This window comes from Pagrus major, chromosome 22 (assembly GCF_040436345.1).
Source record: "Pagrus major chromosome 22, Pma_NU_1.0".
Lineage (NCBI taxonomy): Eukaryota > Metazoa > Chordata > Actinopteri > Spariformes > Sparidae > Pagrus > Pagrus major.
Genome location: NC_133236.1, coordinates 9276964 through 9282963, shown reverse-complemented (window position 1 = coordinate 9282963; position 6000 = coordinate 9276964). Strand labels below are relative to the sequence as shown.

Sequence of the window (6000 nt, the reverse complement as noted above, 5' to 3'; positions counted from 1 at the left end):
GTCACTGTGGATGAGAGAAAACTACATTTCAAACCTGTAAAAGTGGAAATTGTGACATTTACAAGAAATTCAGTGAGCTAAAAATCTAGAACAGACTAAGATTAAGAATGAGGAAGTTACATCATAAGAACCACAGGAAGTAGGTGGAGCCTCTCCTCGACTAAAGCACGACTTTAGAAACTCAGATGATCATAAGAACAGAGACAGAAGAAGGAGAGAGACAGAGAATCATGATGGTTGAGTTCAAATGGATTCAAATGTCTTTATTTCTTACAGCGATGCTTCAGTTCACAGGTAAGAAGACGTATATCACATATAGAAATGGAAGGTGCATTGAAGTTTCTTTATTGGGTACATTGGATTCAACTAAGACAAGAAAATCTGTTAATATTTGTCTTTAACATATTGAACAGTGAACATAACAAACATTTTCTCATTTCACCAGTTTCTCTTATATTTATCTCTCATCTTCAACAGCAGTAACTGGACTGGTTGACACCTCCGTCACTGCCAGAGTTGGAGATGAAGTCACTCTGCCTTGTGACAATGTGATCAAACATCAGGACAAATGTGACAGTACTTCTTGGCTTGTTACTCGTTATAACGGGGCATCAGCGAAACAGCTGGTTAATCTTGGACGGATCAGTAAAAGTGAGATTCCCAAATCTAAATCAGACAGACTGATGGTGACAGAGAGCTGTTCTCTGGTTATTAAAAATGTCACAGTGGAGGATGTTGGTCGTTACAACTGCAGACAGTACGACAAATCAGGAAAACAACAAGGTGAAGATGCTCTGGTTCATCTGTCTGTTGTTAACGGTGAGTATTTAAATCTTAATGTTTTTAGATTAAACTGTTTTGTTAGAACAAAATACTAAACATTACAAAACTAATGATGACAGTGATGAGGTTCATTTTATTCTTGTTGTCTTTCTGTCTCATCTTCACCAGTGGAGAAACACCAGGTGGATGATAGAGACATCTTGACCTGCTATGTGTTGACATATACTGGATGTGGACACACAGTGAAGTGGCTGTATGATGATAATATGGATGGAGTGGAGACAGAACAGCATACCTGTTCTGCCAGGGTGACATTTAAAACTCCTCATCTTAATCAGAAGTCAAACTATTACAAGTTACCTGAGTGTGAAGTGACAGATCATCAGAGTGGACAAACGCTGCTGTGGAATGATAACTCAGGTACATTTGGTCTGATTTCATGAATCATAATTTTAAGATGACGTTACTAATTCTCAGTGAGTCTCTTTGGATGGTAAACACCAGGTATCATATTATCATTTGTGATGTGTTATCATTTCATGTCCTATTCAACAAAATCAACATCATCTGCAGAGGACGACACTCCACCACAACTAGGTACTCTCTCTCTCTCTCTCTCTCTCTCTCTCACTCACACACACACACACACTCAAATTCAAAGGGGCTTTATTGGTATGAACGTTTAACAACAATGTTGCCAAAGCATCTGTCCAAACATTCGGACATAACAAATAACAACACCAACACAACACCAAGATTGATTTATATAAATTATACAGTATACAGTGTGCGTGTGCCTGCGTGTGTGTGTGTGTGTCGGTCATTCACTGTCCCTCAGGTTGTGGCATGTTGACACATATTGGGCAGCAGATATGCCCTGTCTCCTTCTCCCAGGAGTATTTTTAATTTTGATATGTCGTTTAGCTCTTTGAACTCTGAGATTACCGAATTGAATTTATTAAAATAAATGTTCCTCGTTTCATTGAATGTTTTACATTGTAGGAGAAAGTGCAGCTCTGTCTCAACCTCACCTGTGGAGCAGTGACCACATGTTCAGTTTTCTTTTGATTGCCATGATTGTTTGTGTCTTCCTGTTTGGATTGTCAGGTTGTGGTCACTGAGCCTGTACTTGGTGAGCATCGGTCTCTGCTTTCTATCTCTGAAAGTAGAGAGATATTCTGCTGATTCATAATCTCTTTTTAGGGCTAGATAACATTCTGATCTACTTTGGCTTTTAGTTTCTTCTTTCCAATGTTCCAGATAGGTTTCTTTACATTGTGTTATAATGTGCTTTACTCTGATTGGTGTTTGGAGAGCAGTGTTGTTGTGAGGCTGGTCAGACTGTGTCTGAGAGGGGGCAGTTAGCCTCAGTACCAGCTGACGTAGGGGACTCTTTTCTGGGCTCAGCTCTTGAGTTTGGAGGGCTTTGGAGTGGAGGGTGTCTCGGGGGCTGGATTTCAGGTGGTTAAAAAAGTTGAGCGTTCTCTTTTGAATGTTAATTATCAGTGGGTATCTGCCTAATTCTGCTCTACATGCATTTGTTGTTGTGTTTCTGTGTACGTGTAAAATGTGTCTGCAGAATTCTGCATGTAAGACTCTGTTGGATGTTTGTCCCAGCGGGTATAGCTCTGATGACTGAGTGGACCCAGACTTCACTACCGTACAGCGCAATGGGCTGGATGACACTATCAAATACTTTAAGCCAGATTTTGACTGGAATTTGGAAATTATAAAATTTTCTCTTAATTGCATGTAGGGCTCTTCGAGCTTTTTCTTTTAGTGCATTCACTGCCATGTTGAAACTCCCTAATGCTGTTATGGTTATACTAAGGTAGGTATAACTCATGCTGTGTTCAATGATATGATTATTTATGGTAAATTGATGTTTGTTCTCCTGACATCTGGGGTGTTTTTGAAAGATCATGACATTAGTTTTCTTCATATTTACTGCCAGGGCCCAGTTCTGACAGTACTTTTCTACTATGTCCAGCTGTTGCTGTACTCTCTCTCTCTCTCTCTCTTTCTCTCTCTCTCTCTCCCTCTCTCTGTCTCTCTCTCTCTCTCTCTCTGACCACTAAACTCACAGTTAACATCTTTTAGATGCTGACAGACACTCTGTGTCTGTGTTTTCTGGTTTGTGTTGTTTCATCAGTAAATGGTTGAATGTTATGAAATGCTCGACACAGTGGCTGTAGACAAATATTATTTTGAAATATTTGCATTCATACACAACCAATTACAAAAGCAAACAAACATTTTGTAAGACATAAAATGTTTTGAAGGATTTGATCAACCTTCAGCCATGTAGTCACGAGTTAAAACTATCAAATGATTATTTAAACACTTCTGAAAGTCACTTGTAATCTTCTTCTCTTTTAGGGAAATGATTTTGGAACTAAACAGGAAGCTGCAGCCAGAATGTTGTTTCTAACATGAGAAGCAACTTTTATTTCCATGAATCACTTAAATTAGATTTTCACAGATCAAAAAAAAATGTTTAAGTATCCGAATGATTTCAAATCCACATTAATGAGACGAGTCTGCAGCTGTTATCTTAGTACAGTGTGTCAGCGACCGCCTGACATTTCCATCCCCAGAGCCACGTCACTGACATGACTAAACACATGTTGTGCTCCTGATGTTTGATGATAACTTTGTTCTCTGACATGATGTTTCTGCTCCACAGCTCGTACAGATTGTTCTGTTGTCGACTACATCATGTTGGTTCTGCGTGTGGCTGAACTCGTCCTAATTACTGTGATTACTGTTCTTCTCATCAGAGCTCGAGGTGAGAAAATTCACACCAACATTTGTTTGGACTGATGAACACAAACTGTCAGTTTAGAGCGGAAATGTTACTCTGTGCTTTATTTTCCAGGGAACCAAAGACCAGTGAGGCGTTCAGGTGCAGCAGCCAGCCAGGTAAAGATCAGATCAGACAGCAGCTGGTGGTGCATTCAGGTTCAGCTGACTCAGTTTATAAACATCAACAGTCAGCTGGGAGGAACATTTGGAGCACTTTTGGGATAATATATATACACACACACATATATAAATATATATACAAGTAACAGTAAGTGATGGTGCGTTCAGGTGTTGTCAGATTATTTTATTTCTTGTGTTAAATGTGGGTCAATGATGTGAAAGTTGTCAGTTAAAGTGTGTCAGAGTGACAGTTTGTTTGTGCTGTGTTTCACAGGGGGATCATGATGAAGATGAAGATGATGGTGTGATGAAATATGAAAACTGTGGAGACACTTCTGCCTCTGTCAGACTCCACTGAAGAGTTCAGAGCTGATTTGAAGATTTCCTGCTTGTTGTTGAAGCTGCAGCAGCTTGAGCTCAGTTTCATGTCTCTGTGTGCAGAAGAACTCATTTTAACTCATTTTCATTTAGCATTGTTGTTCACATATTTGTGTGTGTGTTTGAATGTGTTTTCAGCCTTAATGGAGTCAGTAACATTGGCAGCTGTGGCTCCGGGGTAGAGCCAACGTCTTGTTATATAATATTGTAGTGACTGGAGGAGTACCAGACTGAGGGCTAGGTGGCACAATGACTCATGGGAGTGTAATGTGGGATACTCATATTACTGTTATTGTTCAGATATGTTTCGTTTTATTACTTTCTGTACATGTTCTGAGTGTTGTGGTTGTGTCCTGTTATGTTCTAAGGATGTGTGTGTTAAATAAGCATTAATATAAGTTTTACATTGTGCCACCATGGCCGAATATGATATAGCGGGTAATGACGTTCATCAAATGTTTGTGTATAATAGTCTGGCTAATGTCAATAACTCTGCTGCCCTGGTGTTGAATTGTGGAAGTTGCATGGAATCTGCCTTGAATGTAAAGGTCTGTCTCATGAGACCTTCTTCCTACTAACTTCGCCACAACATATTAAAAAATATATAATCTTAATAATAATAATCCTAAACTTAGCTTTTTATTCAATCCAAATGTTTAACTAGACTTTACAGATTTACAGTCTGGAAATAAAGCAGGGATCACAGCCTAATCAAAATGTGTTCATCTTGGTCCTTTTATGTATATGAAGTAAAAATAGTCTATAACATCTCCACAGTCACAATAAGATATAAGTCAACCTCTGAACGTTTAACATTTTGAAAGTGAAGGCTTTTAAGGCTTTACTTCCAAAGGCATCAAGCTAAGCATTACCAGCGTCACACACAAATTTTGAGGTTTTAAAGGTCCCATATTATGAAAAACAGGTTTTCTCTTGTCTCTACATATATAAACTGGTCCTTCCTGAGCCTACCAACTCCCAGAATGAGGAAAGCAAACGAGTCCTGCATGGTCTCTGCAGCCCACCCGCTGGTAAAACGGGGCTCCTACAGACTGTTCAGATTCAGCTCCTGTCCTTACGTAACGACAGAAGTGATTTGCATAGGCCGAAAACACTCCCCCCTCTCCCCAGAGATATCCGAGCGGGGGGCGTTCATCCCTGAGGTGAAGTTCGGTGTGTCCAGCGGTAAGATAGCAGTGTTTCACAATGTTGTCGCTCAGAGCTAGACACGCAAATTGTTGTTGGTTGTAAAAATCAACATAAGTGCCTATATTCTGTCCCAGCTACAGAAGAACAGAAGAGACAGTGGTTGCGTTTAATTTTTAACGACAACGTGCCAGCTACGGTTCCTGTAAGTCTGTTTGTGTGTGCTGACCGCTTCACATCGGACTGCTTCAGTAACGAGGGTCAGTACAAAGCTGGCTTTGCCTCGACACTGACCCTCATAAAAAGATCAGTCCCAACTAGGGATGTCACAATTACAGTTTTCCTTAGTACGATTATTGTCAGAGAATTTATCACGATATTACGATAATCATGATTATTATGCGTTGATTGATTTCACAACTCTATTCATATTTAAAATCACATGAACACTCCTTGAAGGTCTTAAAGTTTCCTTTTTTTCTATCTTTTGATGCCAACATAACAAAAATATATAGCAACAAAGTCAAGTAACCAAACAAGAGCTTTGTTTGGGCTGTATGACTTATGTTGACTGTCAAAGTATAATTATATTACTAATTATATGACCCAATATTTGTATTTGTATATTTAAGTATCTATTTATATAGGACCAATCATTAATTGTTTAAATTATTTAAGTCATCAATTGTCATCTATACCAGATGTTTAAGTTTATTTTTAATCGTTTTAATCATTTGTCTGATTTTATGTGGCCACATATAAAAATTA

The 6000-nt window shown here is 38.9% G+C and overlaps 1 long non-coding RNA gene across 1 annotated transcript; it reads left to right on the top strand.

Annotated features, from left to right (window-relative positions):
• Positions 1 to 3307: 3307 nt before the first annotated feature.
• LOC141018241 (uncharacterized) lies at positions 3308 to 4661 on the top strand. Its single transcript, XR_012180710.1, has 3 exons — positions 3308 to 3571; positions 3662 to 3705; positions 3983 to 4661. It is a non-coding gene; the product is annotated as an uncharacterized lncRNA (long non-coding RNA).
• The last annotated feature ends 1339 nt before the right edge of the window (positions 4662 to 6000 follow it).